Genomic DNA, 23,230 nt, shown 5'->3' with positions numbered 1-23,230 from the left:
GTATATTGTGTGGCACAGTGTAGAGGTATACTGTATATTGTGTGCCACAGTGTAGAGGTATACTGTATATTGTGTGGCACAGTGTAGAGGTATACTGTATATTGTGTGCCACAGTGTAGAGGTATACTGTATATTGTGGGGCACAGTGTAGAGGTATACTGTATATTGTGTGGCACAGTGTAGAGGTATACTGTATATTGTGTGGCACAGTGTAGCGGTATACTGTATTTTGTGTGGCACAGTGTAGAGGTATACTGTATATTGTGTGGCACAGTGTAGAGGTATACTGTATATTGTGTGGCACAGTGTAGAGGTATACTGTATATTGTGTGGCACAGTGTAGAGGTATACTGTATATTGTGTGGCACAGTGTAGAGGTATACTGTATATTGTGTGGCACAGTGTAGAGGTATACTGTATATTGTGTGGCACAGTGTAGAGGTATACTGTATATTGTGTGGCACAGTGTAGAGGTATACTGTATATTGTGTGGCACAGTGTAGAGGTATACTGTATATTGTGGGGCACAGTGTAGCGGTATACTGTATATTGTGTGGCACAGTGTAGAGGTATACTGTATATTGTGTGCCACAGTGTACCGGTATACTGTATATTGTGTGGCACAGTGTAGAGGTATACTGTATATTGTGTGCCACAGTGTGGAGGTATACTGTATATTGTGGGGCACAGTGTAGAGGTATACTGTATATTGTGTGCCACAGTGTAGAGGTATACTGTATTTTGTGTGGCACAGTGTAGAGGTATACTGTATATTGTGTGGCACAGTGTAGAGGTATACTGTATATTGTGTGCCACAGTGTAGAGGTATACTGTATATTGTGGGGCACAGTGTAGAGGTATACTGTATATTGTGTGGCACAGTGTAGAGGTATACTGTATATTGTGTGGCACAGTGTAGAGGTATACTGTATATTGTGTGGCACAGTGTAGAGGTATACTGTATATTGTGGGGCACAGTGTAGCGGTATACTGTATTTTGTGTGGCACAGTGTAGAGGTATACTGTATATTGTGGGGCACAGTGTAGAGGTATACTGTATATTGTGGGGCACAGTGTAGAGGTATACTGTATTTTGTGTGGCACAGTGTAGAGGTATACTGTATATTGTGTGGCACAGTGTAGAGGTATACTGTATATTGTGTGGCACAGTGTAGAGGTATACTGTATATTGTGTGGCACAGTGTAGAGGTATACTGTATATTGTGTGGCACAGTGTAGAGGTATACTGTATATTGTGTGGCACAGTGTAGAGGTATACTGTATATTGTGTGGCACAGTGTAGAGGTATACTGTATATTGTGGGGCACAGTGTAGCGGTATACTGTATATTGTGTGGCACAGTGTAGAGGTATACTGTATATTGTGTGCCACAGTGTACCGGTATACTGTATATTGTGTGGCACAGTGTAGAGGTATACTGTATATTGTGTGCCACAGTGTGGAGGTATACTGTATATTGTGGGGCACAGTGTAGAGGTATACTGTATATTGTGTGGCACAGTGTAGAGGTATACTGTATTTTGTGTGGCACAGTGTAGAGGTATACTGTATATTGTGTGGCACAGTGTAGAGGTATACTGTATATTGTGTGGCACAGTGTAGAGGTATACTGTATATTGTGTGGCACAGTGTAGAGGTATACTGTATATTGTGTGGCACAGTGTAGAGGTATACTGTATATTGTGGGGCACAGTGTAGAGGTATACTGTATATTGTGGGGCACAGTGTAGAGGTATACTGTATATTGTGGGGCACAGTGTAGAGGTATACTGTATATTGTGGGGCACAGTGTAGAGGTATACTGTATATTGTGTGGCACAGTGTAGCGGTATACTGTATATTGTGTGGCACGGTGTAGGCTATATGTGTATAACATAAACATATTTCACATGAAAACTTACAGTTACTTGGCTTGACCCTTGGGGATCTCGGACGCCACTTCACCACTTTGGCCGGGGGCTCGGCGGAGCTGATGTTGTGCTTTATCCTAATGAGAAAGATTTCATAATAAGGATTTGGAGAAGGGGCAGAGGGATAGCAGAGCAGGGAGAGGCTGGTGCTGCTACTAGGGGGTCATACCATAAGGGAGTAATAAAGCCCACCATAATGCCCCCCAGTAGTAATAATTCTCCTTATAATGTGCAAAACATACCCCCTTGTAATGCCCCCAGTTGAGCTAATGTTCCCATAATGTGCCAATATAAAATACCCCTTCTTAGTGCCCCCGTAGATTACCCCATAGTGCTCCTCTCCCCCCTTCCCCATAGTACCCACCGTAATGAAATGGACACCATCCCATTAGCATTAATGGTGGAAACGTGGAGATAGTTTAAAGTTTCAGATTCTTGGGAGTTCATATTAGTCAGGACCTGTCATGGATAAAAAACACAACAGAAATTACCAAAAAAGGCCTTCAGAGGCTTTATTTTCTGTGGAGTCTGAAAAAGCACAACTCCCAAAACAGCTGCTAGTCAATTTCTACAGGTGCACCATAGAATCTGTGATCACATCCTGCATTACAGTGTGGTCCTCCGGCTGCTCTTCTGAGGACAAGAAGACCCTCAAGCGCATCATCAGAATGGCTGGCAGAATCACTGGCACTCAGCTACCATCACTGGAGGACATCTTCACTGCTCGCTGTAGCAACAGGGCAAAGACTATCTGCGGGGATCCAACTCACCCCGGCCACAGCCTTTTCATTCCCCTACCCTCTGGTAGGCGTCTTAGAGCCTTACATGCCTGCACCACTAGGCTGAAGAACAGCTTTTACCCCAAAGCAATCAGTCTCCTAAATGCTCAGAGACTATTGCCCCTTCTAAGGATAGAAACTACCACAGACTGAAAGTGACTGCTGCATTCATGACCCCATGATGATCTCTTGTCTGCAGTGGTATCTGATCAGTGTGTATATATACTCATAAGCACTTCCTACTTTGCTCTTGCTATATATATTGTTTTTTTTCTAGTGTAATGCTTTAGTTTAAATGTCAGTTCTTGTTCCTCTTTCCATGGCATCTAGGAGTGCTCCAAACAACATTTCATTGTATTGTACATTGTATTACATTGTATTGTACAGTGACAATAAAGGCATCTTTTCTTATCTTATCTTATCTTAATGTGTCCCAGTATAAAATGCCCCTATACAGAGCCCCCATATAAAATACCCCTTCTTTTTAGCCTCAGTAGATGCAACTATAGTGCCACCCAATAATGTGCCAGTAAGATGTGCCCCCATAGATGCCCCCTAATCACATGCCAGTAATATGTGCCCCTATAGATGCCCCCAATCATGTGCCAGTAATAAGAGCCCCCATAGATGCCCCCAATCATGTGCCAGTAATAAGAGTTCCCCCACCATCATGTGCCAGTAGCCAGAGTTCCCCCCTATCATCTGCCAGTAGCCCCTTATGTACCAGTCGCCCCCCCCCCCAATCATGTGCCAGGAACCCCCCTATCAAGTGCCAGTAGCTCCCCTTAAGTGCCAGTAGCCCCCCTTATGTGCCAGTAGCCTCCTATCATGTGCCAGTAGCCCCCCTTATGTGCCAGTAGCCCCACTTATGTTCCAGTAGCCCCCTTATGTGCCAGTAGCCCCCCTTATATGCCAGTAGCCCTCCTTATGTGCCAGTAGCCCCCCTTATGTGCCAGTAGCTTCATATCATGTGCCAGTAGCCCCCCTTATATGCCAGTAGTGTGCTAGTAGCCCCCTTATGTGCCAGTAGCTCCCCTTATGTGCCAGTAGCCCCCTTATGTCCCAGTAGTCCCCATTATGTGCCAGTAGTCCTCCTTATGTACCAGTAGTCCCCCCTATCATGTGCCAGTAGCCCCCCTTATGTGCCAGGCACCCCCCTTATGTGCAAGTAGCCCCCTATGTGCCAGTAGCCCCCCTTATGTGCCAGTAGCCCCCCTTATGTGCCAGTAGCTCCCCTTATGTGACAGTAGCTCCCCTTATGTGACAGTAGCTCCCCTTATGTGCCAGTAGCCCCCCTTATGTGCCAGTAGCTCCCCTTATGTGACAGTAGCTCCCCTTATGTGCCAGTAGCCCCCCTTATGAGCCAGTAGCCCCCTTATGTGCCAGTAGTCCCCCTTGTGTGCCAGTAGTACCCCTTATGTGCCAGTAGTCCCCCTTATGTGCCAGTAGTCCTTCTTATGTACCAGTAGTCCCCCCTATCATGTGCCAGTAGCCCCCCTATCATGTGCCAGTAGCCCCACTTATGTGCCAGCAGCCCCACTTATGTTCCAGTAGCCCCCCTATGTGCCAATAGTCCCCCTTATGTGCCAGTAGCCCCCCTTATGTGCCAGTAGTCCCCCTTATGTGCCAGTAGCCCCCTATCATGTGCCAGTAGTCCCTCTTATGTGCCAGAAGCCCTCCTTATGTGCCAGCAACCCCCCTTATGTTCCAGTAGTCCCCCTTATGTGCCAGTAGTCCCCCTTATGTGCCAGTAGCCCCCCTTATGAGCCAGTAGTCCCCCTTATGTGCCAGAAGCCCCCCTTATGTGCCAACAGCCCCCCTTATGTGCCAGCAGCCCCCTTATGTGCCAGTAGCCCCCCTTATGTGCCAGTAGTCCCCCTTATGTGCCAGTAGCCCCCCTATCATGTGCCAGTAGTCCCCCTTATGTGCCAGTAGCCCCCCTTATGAGCCAGTAGTCCCCCTTATGTGCCAGAAGCCCCCCTTATGTGCCAACAGCCCCCCTTATGTGCCAGCAGCCCCCTTATGTGCCAGTAGCCCCCCTTATGTGCCAGTAGCCCCCCTTATGTGCCAGTAGCCTCATATCATGTGCCAGTAGCCCCCCTTATATGCCAGTAGTGTGCTAGTAGCCCCCTTATGTGCCAGTAGCTCCCCTTATGTGCCAGTAGCCCCCTTATGTCCCAGTAGTCCCCATTATGTGCCAGTAGTCCTCCTTATGTACCAGTAGTCCCCCCTATCATGTGCCAGTAGCCCCCCTTATGTGCCAGGCACCCCCCTTATGTGCAAGTAGCCCCCTATGTGCCAGTAGCCCCCCTTATGTGCCAGTAGCCCCCCTTATGTGCCAGTAGCTCCCCTTATGTGACAGTAGCTCCCCTTATGTGACAGTAGCTCCCCTTATGTGCCAGTAGCCCCCCTTATGTGCCAGTAGCTCCCCTTATGTGACAGTAGCTCCCCTTATGTGCCAGTAGCCCCCCTTATGAGCCAGTAGCCCCCTTATGTGCCAGTAGTCCCCCTTGTGTGCCAGTAGTACCCCTTATGTGCCAGTAGTCCCCCTTATGTGCCAGTAGTCCTTCTTATGTACCAGTAGTCCCCCCTATCATGTGCCAGTAGCCCCCCTATCATGTGCCAGTAGCCCCACTTATGTGCCAGCAGCCCCACTTATGTTCCAGTAGCCCCCCTATGTGCCAATAGTCCCCCTTATGTGCCAGTAGCCCCCCTTATGTGCCAGTAGTCCCCCTTATGTGCCAGTAGCCCCCTATCATGTGCCAGTAGTCCCTCTTATGTGCCAGAAGCCCTCCTTATGTGCCAGCAGCCCCCCTTATGTTCCAGTAGTCCCCCTTATGTGCCAGTAGTCCCCCTTATGTGCCAGTAGCCCCCCTTATGAGCCAGTAGTCCCCCTTATGTGCCAGAAGCCCCCTTTATGTGCCAACAGCCCCCCTTATGTGCCAGCAGCCCCCTTATGTGCCAGTAGCCCCCCTTATGTGCCAGTAGTCCCCCTTATGTGCCAGTAGCCCCCTATCATGTGCCAGTAGTCCCCCTTATGTGCCAGTAGACCCCTCTTATGTACCAATAGTCCCCCTATCATGTGACAGTAACCCCCCTTATGTGTCAGCAGGCCCCCTTATGTGGCAGTAGTCCCCCTTATGTGCCAGTAGCCCCCTCTTATGTACCAGTAGTCCCCCTATCATGTGCCAGTAGTCCCCCTTATGTGCCAGTAGTCCCCCTATCATGTGCCAGTAGCCCCCCTATCATGTGCCGGTAGCCCCACTTATGTGCCAGCAGACCCCCTTATGTGCCAGCAGCCCCCCTTATGTTCCAGTAGCCCCCCTTATGTGCCAGTAGTCCCCCGTATGTGCCAGTAGTACCCCTTATGTGCTAGTAGTCCCCCTTATGTGCCAGTAGTCCCCCTTATGTACCAGTAGTCCTCCCTATCATGTGCCAGTAGCCCCCCCTATCATGTGCCAGTAGCCCCCCTTATGTGCCAGTAGTCCCCCTTATGTGCCAGTAGTCCCCCCTATCATGTGCCAGTAGCCCCACTTATGTGCCAGCAGCCCCCCTTATGTTCCAGTAGCCCCCCTGTGTGCTAGTAGTCCCCCTTATATGCCAGTAGCCCCCTTATGTGCCAGTAGTCCCCCTTATGTGCCAGCAGCCCCCCTTATGTGCCAGAAGCCCCCCTTATGTGCCAGTAGTCCCCCTTATGTGCCAGTAGCCCCCCCTATCATGTGCCAATAGCCCCCTTATGTGCCACTAGTCCCCCTTATGTCTGTGCCAGTAGCCCCCCTTATGTGCCAGCAGCCCCCCTTATGTGCCAGTATTGTAATTTGTACATATATATATATAAATAAATAAAAACTTCTACTTACCTCCTCCAGGATGCGATGCAGGCCTCTTCCGGCCTGTGTCCCTCGCTGGCTCAGGCGGCGCGATGATGTCATCGCGCCGCCTGCATTGGCCTCTGATAGGCTGCCGGCCTAGTGCTGGCAGCCTATCAGAGGAACAGGGAGGGGACACACCTCTCCTTCCCCTGCCGCAGCACAGACATTTGTATCGCCGTCCTGAGGACGGCGATACAGATGACTATGGAGATGAGTGAGCGCTTCCATAATGGAAGCGCAGCGGTCATCTCCTGCTGTGCCCTGCCGGCGCCCCCTTTTTGACAGCGCCACCCGGCCCGCCCCGGTCCAAGAAACGGCCCTGATTTAATGCATACTAAAAAAGGAATTTTGGTGTGCCATGGATTTCTGCTTTAAAATAGATTGACGTACGTCGTCTACGAGCACCCACCGCCAAGGGTGTGCAGATCTCATCCTTTTCCAGTGCAGGGATAATAAACACAGGGATGTCACAGTACAGGGATAATAAACACAGTGATGTCACAGCACAGGGATAATAATCATAGTAATGTCACAGTACAGGGATAATAAACACAGTGATGTCACAGTACAGGGATAATAAACACAGTGATGTCACAGTACAGGGATAATAATCATAGTAATGTCACAGTACAGGGATAATAAACACAGTGATGTCACAGTACAGAGATAATAAACACAGTGATGTCACAGCACAGGGATAATAATCATAGTAATGTCACAGTACAGGGATAATAAACACAGTTATGTCACAGTACAGGGATAATAAACACAGTGATGTCACAGTACAGGGATAATAAACATAGTGATGTCACAGCACAGGGATAATAATCATAGTAATGTCACAGTACAGGGATAATAAACACAGTTATGTCACAGTACAGAGATAATAAACACAGTGATGTCACAGTACAGGGATAATAAACACAGTGATGAACACAGTACAGGGATAATAAACACAGTGATGTCACAGTACAGGGATAATATACACAGTGATGTCACAGTACAGAGATAATAAACACTGTGATGTCACAGTACAGGAATAATAAACACAGGGATGTCACAGTACAGGGATAATAAACACAGTGATGTCACAGTACAGGGATAATAAACACAGTGATGTCACAGTACAGGGATAATAAACAGTGATGTCACAGAACAGGGATAATAATCATAGTGATGTCACAGTACAGGGATAATAAACACAGTGATGTCACAGTACAGGGATAATAAACATAGTGATGTCACAGTACAGGGATAATATACACAGTGATGTCACAGCACAGGGATAATAATCATAGTAATGTCACAGTACAGGGATAATAAACACAGTGATGTCACAGTACATGGATAATAAACACAATGATGTCACAGTACAGGGATAATAAACACAGTGATGTCACAGTACAGGGATAATAAACACAGTGATGTCACAGAACAGAGATAATAAACATAGTGATGTCACAGAACAGGGATAATAATCATAGTAATGTCACAGTACAGGGATAATAAACACAGTGATGAACACAGTACAGGGATAATAAACACAGTGATGTCCCAGTACAGGGATAATAAACACAGTGATGTCACAGTACAGGGATAATAAACACAGTGATGTCACAGAACAGAGATAATAAACATAGTGATGTCACAGAACAGGGATAATAATCATAGTAATGTCATAGTACAGAGATAATAAACACTGTGATGTCACAGTATAGGGATAATAAACACAGTGATGTCACAGTACAGAGATAATAATCATAGTAATGTCACAGTACAGGGATAATAAACACAGTGATGTCATAGTACAGGAATAATAAACACAGTGATGTCACAGTACAGGGATAATAAACACAGTGATGTCACAGTACAGGGATAATAAACACAGTGATGTCACAGTACAGAGATAATAAACACAGTGATGTCATAGTACAGGAATAATAAACACAGTGATGTCACAGTACAGGGATAATAAACACAGTGATGTCACAGTACAGGGATAATAAACACAGTGATGTCACAGTACAGAGATAATAAACACAGTGATGTCATAGTACAGAGATAATATATACAGTAATGTCACAGTACAGAGATAATAAACACAGTGATGTCACAGTACAGGGATAATAAACACAGTGATGTCACAGTACAGGAATAATAAACTCAGTGATGTCACAGTACAGAGATAATAAACACAGTGATGCCACAGTACAAACATAATAAACTTAGTAATGTAACAGTACAAGGATAATAAACAGTGATGTCACAGAAGAGAGATAATATTTACAGTGATGTCATAGTACAGAGTGATGATGCTACAGATAATGCACATAATGATGTCACAGTATAAACAGTGATGTCACAGTATAATGATGTCACAGTAGAAACAGTGATGTCACAGTATAATGATGTCACAGTATAAACAGTGATGTCACAGTATAATGATGTCACAGTATAAACAGTGATATCACAGTACAGGGAACAGTGCTATTCTTTTATGTGGCAAGGTAGCTACTGGGTCGCCTCAGGCTCTAGGGGCCAGATATAACTGCAACCTCTGCGCTCCCTATAGTTAGATATACTGTACATGCATTGTAAGTACGCACACAATTTTCAGGGAAGCCATTGAGCCACTTGTATAATTTTGGACTGTGGGATGAAAGTGCCTTGTAGACATGACATAAACTCTATTAGGTGTATGATAATCTACTGATTAAAATGTCCTTAAAGTAATAGTAAAACAATATGAAACATTAAGAGTGATGCTTTTTTTTATTTGCTGCTTTGTCTCCATCTGATAATTTTGTGCTGCTTTTTACTCCAGACAAGATGTTCCACAATAAAACTAAGATGAATATAAAGCAGAGTCCTATATGCCCGCCTGGACATTGATGAACGATCTGCGCTCTATATAACGAGCCTATACTGAGCACTACTGCGACCCATCATTCATTCTGTGGGTAGATTGTTTCCCCCCACATGCTGATATGATCACGTCTACTGATAAACACCCTCAGAACATCTCAAGCCTACCATCCCCAGGAAAATTACATTCAAGCTGCAACCAGAGGAATATTATTGCATTTTTCCCCCCCTCTGGTTGAAAGTGGCTGGAAGAAGCTGTATCTGATGAAATATAACGGCAAGCTCAAGCCAGGAATCTGGCATCAGTTCATTTTCACAGCCTTCTACAACTGTGTCCTACTGTACTAGACGGGGGTCTTTAAAACCGTTTTCTTTAAAAAGAATAAAAATGCTCTATGCCCTCATTTAGGTGTCACTCTTATTATGAGTTTTCATGGTTTTCTAAGACAAGGGTGAGAAACTCTGGATGAGCGGTGGAAATGAGATGGATATTAAAGTAGACCTGTCATCTTTAATAATTCCTCAAAGCTGCTGGGCCTATAATGAAGCAGTTGTTGTATGTGGCTGAGGTTAGAGGTCTACAGAGTCTACAGTATTCAATAAATATTCTAATTTTCTTGCTGTCAAGGACAGAATTAGTGTCCCGTAGTCTGTACCCAACAGATAGACCTAATTACATGACACGTGACGATATTCTGCTGAATTAATACAAAGAACCGAGGAGCAGAGGCCTACAGAGAAAATGAATGGCCCCATATCAAAGATCACACTGGGCCCCCAACAAGAGAATTTAGACGAACAGTGTGCTGCCATATATTGTTTGTTTACTGGGCCCACAGTGTGTGCCCGAATTTTATTACCTACATGAAAAGAGTATGGTGCCAGTTCAGCTTCCCCCTACCCAACGTCAATGGGGATAGGACCTACAATGGCTGGTCTCCTCTCTCCAAAGGTCACAAAGCACCCTCTATGCCTCTGATGGTTAACCTCCGGCACTCCAGCTGTGGTAAAACTATGACTCCCAAGATGTACACTTGCTTGGCTGTTCTCAGAACTCCATAGAAATGAGTGGAGCATGCTGGGAGTCATAGGTTGACCAGAGGTTAGCCACCACTGCCTATGCTATGTATAATCAATGCTGAGACAAGCCGTTGTCATCTGTAGTGGATCTTGGCAGTTAGTGTTCAGTTTCACTGCAGCTCCCCCACAGGGTCCTTGAAGCATTATTTATATTTAAAGGAGTATCCCTGTCTCAGCTGTTCATGGCTGTCCTACGTGGTGGCCGGAGTTTCAAAAATAAGTGGGCTTTGCCACTCCTCTGCTTCCGTGACCCCTAAAATAGTGAATGGGAGTTATGAAAAAAGCGTAGCACAGCGAGTTATGCTGTTTCGGTAACTTGGGAGCTATGGAAACAGTTTATCTTTGTGTGCTACACTATATCTGTGCCTCCCAATCACTTTTATGGGGGTTAAGCGTAATGCGTTCAGCTTTTCTGTTTCTAACACTGGGATAGGTATTCAGATCTCCGTCAAGAATGCCTGAGATGGGAGTACCTCTTTAGCTTCCTAACAGTCATGTTAAAATTGGAAAAACCCTCCCAAAAAATTCAAATTTTTTATTGTAGACAAATAATATTTTCCCCCTTTGTGTTCTAGCAGTCATACCGTTTTAATTTTTTCTTCTATATTTTCTTTTTAGTTTGCAGGATCAGTTGTAGGTTTTTTAGGAACCATTTTGGGGAATATAGAGTGTATTAAATAACTTTTATTATTTTATTTTTAGGGGGAAAGATAAAAAACTGCAATTTTTACATTATTTTGTCGAATTTATTTACGGAGTTCACTGTGTGGTAAAAATAAGATAACTGGATTATGTGTGTCACTACAATGATGATAATGTCTATTTCTAAATATTTTTACTATTTTTCCTTTCCTTCTGCAGCCTGTCAGCTCTGCATCTGCTCCCTCTCCTCATCCATACTGAAGGGAAGGGGGGCGACTGCTTTATCTGCTCATATCACTGGTATGGTACCAGCTAGAGATATGGGCTGGCATTCCAAGCTTTCAAACAATGCCAGAATGAAAGCAATATCTTCAGTACATGGGAAGATATCGCCGTTAGAAATCGGGATGCATCTGAAAGTAAAAGCAGATTTTACCCATAATTATTCCAGACTGGATTTCTAACAGTGATATCTCCTCTGTTGCTTGGACTAATACTGTAATTTTGGTCTCGGATGAATGCCTGGAACAAGACCAGGTCCATGCTTCAGCTGCCACCATTCAGGAGATATCAGCAGCTAAAGCAGCCAACCCCCCTCCACTTCTGCAGTTAGGTGGTTAAATCAAAGGGCTGTGTATTATTCTTGCATTGCGTCCTCCAATGTAAGAGATGCAAGTTGTAGGCACTCTCAACTCTGGCTAATAGTTGAAGGTCCCAAATAGGGGACATCCCTATAATTACTCAAAATGACTTAATATAAACTTAAAGAGTTTTAGGTAGGCCATAATCATTGCCCACAAACCTCTATATGAGGACCATATTATATATTGTACTGCCAGAGTACAACTCAATAGTCTCACCTAGAAGCAATGCTGTAGTATAACCATGTACATGTGCCTGTAATGGGTTGTGCGACCATAAAACCTCTGTCTATGGACTTAGCTCCCATACATGGACCATTCTTGTTATAAAGTAGGAGGTTCTTATACCCCACCTGCCATCTGATGACAAGAACAATTCTGCCTCATCTCAGTCTGCAATCTTTTGGGCTAATTGAGGTTTTATCGTGGTTTTTGCCAAAAACTATGACAGATCTGCTTTGTGCAATGTCCTGTAGGAAATGCAGAAAGACCTGCACATGACCATGCCTCTGAAGGTCCTCAAGTCAAAGTGTACAACAGAAAGGAAGCAGAGGGAGGAGCTGCTTTGTCAGTGATCAGGGAACTGATCTGGGGGATATACTATAAACTTAGCAACAATAATAATTTCCCACTGTATGTTGCATATACAGGCGCTCAAAACAAGTGAGCAAATCACAGTCTGCCCAGAATTGCTCTGTAGCTTGTCTTGAGCTTGCAAATACTTGAAAGGATCTATTAGCTCTAGTCAATTGTCTGTTCTAATAAAAACTTGTATTCCTCATGAAATAACTCTGTATTGTGAGGGTCCTCAGTTATTCCTCCTGGAAATGTTTGAATACATTGACAACTTGGTCTTATGATTCCTCTTGTTAATGGATTGTGTCCCTACTAGTGTTGAGCGAACTTGTGTTTTCAAGTTCAGTGTACAAGGTTCGGGTTCGGGTTATCTAAGAATTCCATTATGGATTCTCCTACCATGGACCATAAGTTTATGGTCCATGGTAGCGGAATCCCTAACGGAATTCTTTGATAACCCGAACCTTGTACGTCGAACTTGAAAACACAAGTTTGCTCATTCCTAGTCCCTATACCAGTGATGGCGAACCTATGGCACGGGTGCCAGAGGCGGCACTCAGAGCCCTCTCTGTGGGCACCCGCACTCTGGAAAAAGTCTATGGTGTACCAATATGCCTTAGACTTTTCCTGCCATTCATCAGCGCAGGGCGCACTATGAACAGCACAGGCAGCGCACTGAATGTAGGCAGGCTATTAGAGCTAAATGATAAAGTACATAGAGGATATACTACACTGGACTGTAGTATTCAGGGTAAATTGCCGTGCTGGCACTTTGCTATAAATAAGTGGGTTTTGGGTTGCAGTTTGGGCACTCGGCCTCTAAAAGGTTCGCCATCACTGCCCTATACAGTCTGAACTTACCAGCACCGATTAAAAGCATTAAAGGGGTTTTCTCATCTCAGACAATGGGGGCATATTGCTAGGATATGCCCCCATTGTCTTATAGGTGCGGGTCCCACCGCTGGGACCTGCACCTACAGTACAGACCAAAAGTTTGGACACACCTTCTCATTCAAAGAGTTTTCTTTATTTTCATGACTATGAAGGCATCAAAACTATGAATTAACACATGTGGAATTATATACATAACAAACAAGTGTGAAACAACTGAAAATATGTCATATTCTAGGTTCTTCAAAGTAGCCACCTTTTGCTTTGATTACTGCTTTGCACACTCTTGGTATTCTCTTGATGAGCTTCAAGAGGTAGTCCCCTGAAATGGTTTTCACTTCACAGGTGTGCCCTGTCAGGTTTAATAAGTGGGATTTCTTGCCTTATAAATGGGGTTGGGACCATCAGTGGCGTTGAGGAGAAGTCAGGTGGATACACAGCTGATAGTCCTACTGAATAGACTGTTAGAATTTGTATTATGGCAAGAAAAAAGCAGCTAAGTAAAGAAAAACGAGTGGCCATCATTACTTTAAGAAATGAAGGTCAGTCAGTCAGCCGAAAAATTGGAAAACTTTGAAAGTAAGGGCTATTTGACCATGAAGGAGAGTGATGGGGTGCTGCGCCAGATGACCTGGCCTCCACAGTCACCGGACCTGAACCCAATCGAGATGGTTTGGGGTGAGCTGGACCGCAGAGTGAAGGCAAAAGGGCCAACAAGTGCTAAGCATCTCTGGGAACTCCTTCAAGACTGTTGGAAGACCATTTCAGGGGACTACCTCTTGAAGCTCATCAAGAGAATGCCAAGAGTGTGCAAAGCAGTAATCAAAGCAAAAGGTGGCTACTTTGAAGAACCTAGAATATGACATATTTTCAGTTGTTTCACACTTGTTTGTTATGTATATAATTCCACATGTGTTAATTCATAGTTTTGATGCCTTCATAGTCATGAAAATAAAGAAAACTCTTTGAATGAGAAGGTGTGTCCAAACTTTTGGTCTGTACTGTATATCGAGAACGGAGCCCCGAAAGTGAAGGAGAGCGCACTGCGCATGCACAGTCGCCCTCCATTCATTTCTATGGGGCCGCCGAAAATAGCCGAGCGCTGGCTCGGCTATTGCCATCTGCCCCATAAAAATGAATGGGAGCATGGGCTGCGCATGCGCGGCACGCTCCCATTCACTTCTTTGGGAGAGGCGGGGATTAGCGCTTGGTGGTGGACGGACCCCGGGAAATCTGGGGTCCTCCAGCCACAGCGCTCCCCCCTCCATTCTCTATATAGGTGCCGGTCCCAGCGGTGGGACCCGAACCTATCAGACAATGGGGGCATATGCGAGCGATATGCCCCCATTGTCTAAGATGGGAATACCCCTTTAAGCCATGACTGGCATAAAAAATGAAAACCAGACATCATATAGTACAGGCATGCTCAACCTGCGGCCCTCCAGCTGTTGTAAAACTACAACTCCCACAATGCCCTGCTGTAGGCTGATAGCTGTAGGCTGTTCGGGCATGCTGGGAGTTGTAGTTTTGCAACAGCTGGAGGGAAGCAGGTTGAGCATGCCTGATATAGTACATGAGAATCACTTTCTAACAAAGCTAGAACCAGCCCTGTACCTCACATGGATCCAGAGATCTCCCCATTCATTGTTCCAATTGCTCTGCTAGATTCTCTTCAGGCTGGCAGCTCAGGAGCGTGTCCTTTCTGCTGTAGCTCTCTCCCTATCAAAGCTCAATGGGCATATCTCTTCTGCTGTAACTCTTTCTCTGTAACTGTCACAACTTCTAACATAAGATATGGCTGGTGACAGTTAAAGATTTAAACTGAGCATGTGTGACCAGCTCAGTGAGGTGGACAAGAAATAAGGAAAAGAAAAAAACAGCAGGTGGCGCTATACACATACATTTTATTGAATACCTCAGTGGCTTACATGCTATTACAAGAGTATTGAGATCTAGGTGCTGGTTTGAAAAATGTTATATATATTTCGTGCACAACCCCATTAAATAGTGTCAGACTGTGCAGGGACCTACGATATTGACAAGGGCAACAGTAGCCTCTAGTCGTCGATTTATTTATACATTACCAGGAGGAATAACAGAGGGACACCAAAAAGGAGTTTTAAGAATAGATGCTTTGCAACAGTTATTTTATGGGGAATGCAAGTATTTACTAAAAAGAGACCTGTCGTGTGATAGTTTAAACTTACAGAGACTTTGCTCTTCTTGGTAATTATGTATTATGGGGTGAGGGTAGGCAAGAATGAAGAGGGGCACTTATTTTGCTACATTGAGATACAAAAGCTCTTCTGAATTTATTGAATGCAGAAAAACACTACATACATTATTTCCTTGCAAGATAGGCCGATAAGTAGCAGACACCTGCAAGAGGAGGAGGAGGATTGTGTTACATTGTAACAATTGTAAATCCGAGGTGTTGACAGTCTCTGCGAGCACCTGCGCTTATGTAGCCATCAAACCGTATTCTCCTCCAACATTCCTTCATTGCCCTAAAATACCAGGTCATGAATAGCCAAATTCTTACATTGCCAGACATTAAAAAAAAATAAAAAAAAATCTAAGTCAAGTTTTTGCCCTTACCTCTGCCCCGGGCCGATGTCGGATGGCGGCACATCTAATATAAGCATAAACTACATTCATCAGTATAAAAAGTGAAAATTTTATGCCACGAAAAAAGTGGTTGCAAATAGAATATATATGACAAGTTATAATTCAATTCTGCAGCAATTTATCATTCCCTAGTCCAGGGGTCGGCAACCTCCAGCTGTTGTGAAACTATAACTCCCAGCATGCTCCATTCACTTCTTTGGGAGCCAAGCAAGTGTGCATGCTGGGAGTCGTAGTTTTACCACACCTAGAGTGCCGAAGGCTGCTGATCCCTGCCCTAGCGGTTTCCATTAGAGTAGAGTAAATGGTTCAAAATTTGATTTGGGTCTGAATCAGTTCTACCTCAATTGAAAGTTCTACGGTTGGTTTGGCTTGAAGATTTGAGATCTCCTCGGACTCATATTTTTACTTTTACTTTTTTTTAATAAATTTTCTGTTTTGGCTTTTTTCTTTCTCCAAAATTCACCCGAATTGAATCACCACAAATTTGGATTCGGATCCACCTCAGTTAAAAAAAAAAAAAAATGCCTTTAGTTTCTATTATAGCTCCCTCAGAGGTCGCCACCGAGCTTTCCCAGACTCCGAAATAATGAATATACCTAGATGTATTGGTAGGCATAGGCAACTTGGCAATTTATGGGTTTGGAAAAACAGGGAGGCGGCTCATGTAAGTTTTATATAGTACTAGCAGAAGGACCCGGGTATATTTCATCTATTTCATTTAATGTTTGTGTGTTGTTAAAAGATATCGACAGTATCCCCCATAATAGTGACCTTTTACAGTACCTCGCCCCTTAACACTGACCCCCCCCCCCCACAGTGCCCCGCCTCCTTAAAATGGGACCTCCATAACAGCCCATCCCCTTAACTTTGACATTCACAGCAGCCTGCCCCTTTAACAGTGAGTTTCACAGCACCCCACTCCCTTAACATTGACCTCTTCAGGGGCCCACCCCCTTAACAGTGACCTATACAGCACCCTGCCCGTTACTACTGACCTCCATAGGGGACATCCCAATATCTGTGACCTCCACTGTTCCCTGCCCCCTTAACAGAGACCTCCACAGCACCCGTCCCTTTAACAGTGACCGCCACAGTACCCCGGTACGGTACGTCCTAGAGAGCTGAGACCCGGTCTAAAACCTTCCCGGACACCTGATGTACCACATTTGGTGAAGATCGGTCCAGTCGTTTGGTTGCGCATAAAGAACAGACAGACAGACAGAAACTCATTTTTATATATATAAGAGATAAGAGATGGAGGTGTAGTCACTGTGTGTCACCATATGGCTGCCAATATTTCCGTAATATGGCATCTGATTTCTTTTTTACAGTAGGTACTTATTTTCATTGCATGTATTGTGGGCTAAATATCTTTTTTGTAATAGACTTTTTATTAAAAATGTTGCACTGTTTGGCTTTTGCAGCCTGCATGTATTCCAATACATATCCAGCTGCAGAATGCCATTCACTAGAAAATCCATCACGCTGGCCGTCTTCACTGCACCATCTCCAGACTCTCATCCTCATCTTCTGGACGATCTTATCATCTGATTTATGACCAATTCAGAGTTGAACTTTCTCTATAAATTATTACAGATACTGGAGGTGCTCACCAATAAAGGCCCCCCCCCCCCCAGTGTGCTTGCCAATTGGGGTATCTATGGGTGTCTTCTAACAGGTGGCTTCTACAGCATGGCTGCATGTTCAGGTCCCTGGCGGTTCTTGTCATAGGAACTGACTCATGGATCTCACAAGCCATGTCATACAGATTTCTGGACCTGAGCATATAGGATTGGCCCACTTTTGGATGTTTAGGTATTGGGTGAGGGTGAGAAACTCCACTCCTGACAAAACTCACCTGAATCTGGGGCTTAGGAAGTTCTTGGTGCTTCCAGCTCTCACCAAATGCCCCTTGTTAAGTGACCATCATGCTCACCCCAAAGGAGAGCACCACAATTTATGCTTTTATAGTAATTATTAAACAAATGTAAATTATAATACATAAAAGGCCTGTTAGTTGGGTGTCCTCATAAGATGGTAGACCTTTGTAAACCTAGCAGCTAGTAACAGATATACTCTCGCTAAGCAAGAAAATACACCCAGAAAGTGGAATGAGCAGATTGCACAAGAAATGATGTGCAGCAGTACAGCCCCACGGGGAAGGAGTGAGGGTGGAGAGGATAGCAGTGGTGGCGGTGGCAATAAGGGTGGTCATAGTCCTTACGGTGGCCAATCCCTGCTTCAGCACAATCCCTAGCTGCACAGATAACGGGAGGGGAATAAGCCTTCTTCCCCTCGGAGCACACCCTGAACTTTGAAGCTTTTGATGTTAGGTGAGCAGCGGGTTGTAAGGTAGGAGAACGGGGCTTCTGATACCAAAGGGAGACCAATGACCTTCTTTTCCCAAAGGCTGTGTATAGGGATGGCTATGATGTTGCTTCTCCCTGCGTCACTTTCCACAGATACTTCAGTCTAACCAAATTACCAAAAGTGCCCAATTTTTTAAAATATTTCTATGCCTAATTGCAGGGTACAGTTGTAATTCAGATGGCCAGTTTAAGAAGCATGGTGGGCACCAGAAGCAATATAGCTCAAACCATGTGCAGTAAAGTCTACAGCCGTATACATACATTACCTTGCACGGCCCTTATGGTCCTCAACCTTCTGTAGTAATCTGTTCTGATCTCTCACAGCTTTCACTCACAGGAATTGTGTTTTCCTGGAGAAATCTTGTAACACACACTAAGCACATCTTCTCTCAGCTTGTTTGCTAGGAACTTCTCACTAGCCAGGGAACAATGGGACCAGTCCTCCACTCAGCAACTGTTACTAAGGACTGCCAGTTAACTATTACTTACCCATACATAGCCTCTTCGGATACATAGGGGAGATTTATCAAGACTGGCATTCCCATACGCCAGTCTTCATCCCTATGAGCCAGAGTGAGATGTGTTTAATTTATGAAGAGGTAGGTGCCTCTTAATAAATTAGGTGCATTTCTGCCCTGCCATGTGCCAGAAACTCAAATCTATGCCAGCTAGGGGCTGGCGTAGACTTGAGCTATAACTTACACCAGTTTCTGGAATAAGTTATAGTAAATCCGGCGGGCCGTGAGGAACCCAGCCCCCTCCCACTAAGCCCCACCCCTTTAAAAAAAAGTTCACAAATTATGCCGCAAATATGGCGTGTGCCATAAGATCAGACATTTTTACTCCATAATAATGGTGTAATACCTTTGATAAATCCCCCTATGGTGCATAGCTAAGTCACACTAGCCATTTGTACTATGGTAAGTGCACAGTTAGCATCTCAGTAATCAGAAACATAACATTAACCATTTAGCAGTGAACCATAACATTATCCTTTTAGCAGTGACCCAGCGGGTCACTGCAGATGGAGATTCAGGGTGAAAATATGCAAGACAAGGGGAGAACATGGCAGGAACAAGACAGATTATACATTATCTGTGCACTGGGAGCAAGGCTTGTTATATTCCTTGAAATACACAAATAGGTTTAAATAACAAATTGGCTAAAAGTCCTTAAACTGTTGGGTGCATTGAAGTACATGACCCACCTCCTAGTCATCCTGATCTTCCCTTCAATAAACGGAATGTGGAATTTTCCTGTATACGGAGAGTTAACAAAAGTACGAGGGACATGGAAACTATTTGGGGTTTAAGGATATTTCATTACCTTCTAATACAAAGGATTATTTTTATACTTTTAATCTGATAACATCTAAGGTTTTTACCTCGCTGTCTCAAAATCCATGGAAATTATAGTTGCATAACCAAAATGAAGAGGGTTTTGTTATCCTGTTGTTAATTCTGAAAAATAGCAATGACATATTAATGGAATCTTTCTGTGACCGGAGAAGCAACTGGAGGGTTCTGGGCTTCAATGCCAAATATCTGACAGTTCCCCCAACTATGGGGCATCGATTAAAGGACTGGAATCCTTATATGTGGTAGAGGGACCTATTAAGCCCTCTAAGGCTCCAAGGACCTGATGAGACCACAATGTCTTAACCTTCTACAGTACAGTTAGGACACCTGGCACATGACATGGCAATCTGGTACATTGGCTCCACAAGTGTATCACCTCTGCTGTCCAAACATCACTATCTGAGAAATAAGAAAAAGAGAAGACTTTCTTGGCTGAAGGAAGACAGACAGATGTCAATAATTTCCGGAGAAAGTCGTTCTTTGAGCTGATGACTAAAAATTTTATATTTTTTATACCAACACAGAGAGCTAAGCAGGTGATGTCTAGACGTTTGGGTCTCATCTTGAAGCATGAGGATGGAAGAGAAGGTGTTCATGTGCTTTGCTGGTAGCAGTGTTGAAGACTCACTTATTCAGAATGACTGCAATACTCAATACTGCCACATCCACATCCCAAGCCCCACAGCTCACAGGTAGAAATAGCTGCATAAGGAAGGCACCTGATAAGCCACATCCAGGCACAGATCAGGGAATGTTAACACAATCAGAACCAGGATTAACAAGAAGCACAGAACAAACTATACAGGCCACAGTTCACACCCAAGGCCGCAGCCAGCATGCATCGCAGAACCAGGATACATGGGAACACCCACAGCCAGTACACAAAGCGCATGCAGCCAGCTTGCACGGCACCAGTGACAGGAACCACAGAGATACAGACATGGGAAGAACACACATTCACAGGCATAGTTCACACAAGAACACCGCAGCCAGCACACAGCCCCAAAGAACCAGCATACACAGGAGTCAGCCTGCAGCCAGTACGGGTGAGGGCATGCAGCCAGCCTACATGGCCATAACACAGTGAACCGCAACGTTACAGTTGGACTTTATAGAATTGTAAGACCAGGCATCATTTGGAAACAAGTTACAGTATACATAAATGTGCCATGTCCCCCAGGGGGAGGACTGCTCAGTGTGTTGTCTCTCTGTTCTGTTGTGGCTGATAGAAGGGTGTCCCAACCTGGGACACTCAATGCATATGTCCTATTCAGGCAAATTAATTGGAATTCTCTGAACCAGACAACTTATTCAAAGACTTTCATGTAGTTTTATGGATGGTCTTGCTTTTCTCTAGGTTATATATAGTCTATTACTGTATTTTCAGCTTTAAAAAGCATAAAGGGACACTACCATCGCATTTTTCTCATATACTACCAACCTATACATAAATATTGTATATTTTTTCTTTTATAAAAATGGGGAAGGATGGCTTCTGGATATAATTTTTTGAAGTAACAAATTACCAATGCAGATGTGAAAGTAGCCTTAGTCAGACCATCACTCTGACCAGACTGAGAAGGGGATGAGTGACTCAATAAGAGCATCACACACAAAACTAATCAATGTAACATCTTTATCTAGTCCTATCGAGAGAACAATAAAGCTGCCATGATGTCGTCCCAATTCTACATCTACTATTATCATGAGAATTACCTCACAGTGTCAGTAAAGTGACAATGTATTGCCTATCTATACAAGAGGTCATACCATTTGCGTTGACTGCTACAGAAGGAAAAAAGTATGCACTAATTTTTTAATGGCATATGACTGCTGAAATGAAAAAAATAAAAACATCCAAAAAGCATAAAAAAAAACTGTTTTCTAAAAAATATTCTTTTCTGATGGAAGTGTCCCTTTAACAATTCCAGTAATTGTATACTGGGATTGAAAGGATAATGTCATGAAGAACAAAGAAGTAGAATAGCCTCTGAAGAGCTAAAGAAAGGTCAATGGGCTATTAACCTGCCTAGGCTTTGTTTAGCCATTATCTACCTATGACCCATAGAGGTTGGTTTGTATACACTCAGGAATGTGTATTTGTGACATGGAAACCAGGGAAGGAGCACCAAAGAATATCCACCAACATTGTGAGACTGGGGTAGCTTAGGTTGACAGAGGACAAGTCAACAACAAGGCTAATATGTTACTTATGAAACAAGCCGCAAGAGTACGACCACGCGTTCAGGTTTCTGGATGTAGTTTTGCGATCCAAAATCAGGAGTGCACCATAGACGGAGAGAAAGTATAAAGGATAGGAAAAGACTTCTCCTCTTTTTCAATTTACTTCTGGTTTTGACTTCCAAAGCTGCATCCAGAAACCTGATCGTTTGGAAGTAGCCAGAGAAATAGACCCTAGTGGCAGGTGATTGGATTCAAAGTCAACTCCAAATAGGGATGTCTTCTGGTGGACCTTTGGGTCCCTTTATTATGTAGGAAGCCAAAATCAGGAAAAGATCATAGAAGGAGAGAAAGTCTTTCCTAGTAGGATCCCAAGCCATGGTCCCCAGAATAGTCCAGGAAGGTGATAAGGATGTGATGAGAGGATGAGATGGGGACATAATCAGAGCCAGGATCAGATTCAAATAGCAGAAAGGAACAAAATCAGGTGGTCCACTCTGACCAACCAAAAGAGTAAAACATAAAAATAAGATGCCTTTGATGAGTTTGAATACCATAATGTATAGTATAACCCATAGTCTTCATAATACAGGAGCCATTGATAGATTGACCTTTCTTCAAGAAACAACCATGTGTATAACACTTTGTGTGACCAAATGAATCACCTACTTCTGCCTTTTAGTTTTTGGCACAGCTTTCTGTGTCAGGATGGTGAATGTAGTCATTCTACACATTAATACATATCTTGTATAGTATAAATAAACATGGTAAATCATGGCCCTCAGCGAATCATTTCCACAATCGATCTTTCTCTGCACAATATCAGGAGACTTTTCTCTCCTGAAGTGAGTGGAAGAAAAAGCAATAAGAGTTTTGCAGATTTCATCACCCGGTAAATTCAATAAAAACAATGTTTATTTTATAAGTTCAATAAAGGCAAGAGGGGCAGCTCAGCGAGAACCAGCGTGCCTTCCACACGTCAATAGCTGCTCTTTAAACCTCAATATATGTGGATTTGTAGTAAACATTAACTCCTAAAGCAATGCGTTTAGAGGACCTTTCAACATAGTATATGTACAGTAGATATCCACAAATAAATATGATCCTATAAAACACAACCTGAAAGTGAATTGTCCATGTGTCTAGCACATAACTAACAGAATTTAGATGGTGTATTCTTTCTGGAAAAAGACATATAGAGACAAAGGTGAATACTAGTACATATATAATATCATAGACGTAATCTCCGGTAGGCATATGAATTAATTACCAACACAACATACGTTTTTTTCTATTTCCTCCCAAGCTAGAACTGAAAAATCCAGTTTAGGCCAACTGCACACTTCAGTTATTTGGTTAGCTACATTCACACGAACGCATTTTGTTTCCGTGTCCGTTCTGTTTTTTTTTTGCGGAT

This window comes from Bufo bufo, chromosome 8 (genome assembly GCF_905171765.1).
Source record: "Bufo bufo chromosome 8, aBufBuf1.1, whole genome shotgun sequence".
Classification (NCBI taxonomy): Eukaryota; Metazoa; Chordata; class Amphibia; order Anura; family Bufonidae; genus Bufo; species Bufo bufo.
The sequence above is the reverse complement of the archived record's forward strand: the minus strand, read 5'-3'. Positions refer to the sequence as shown.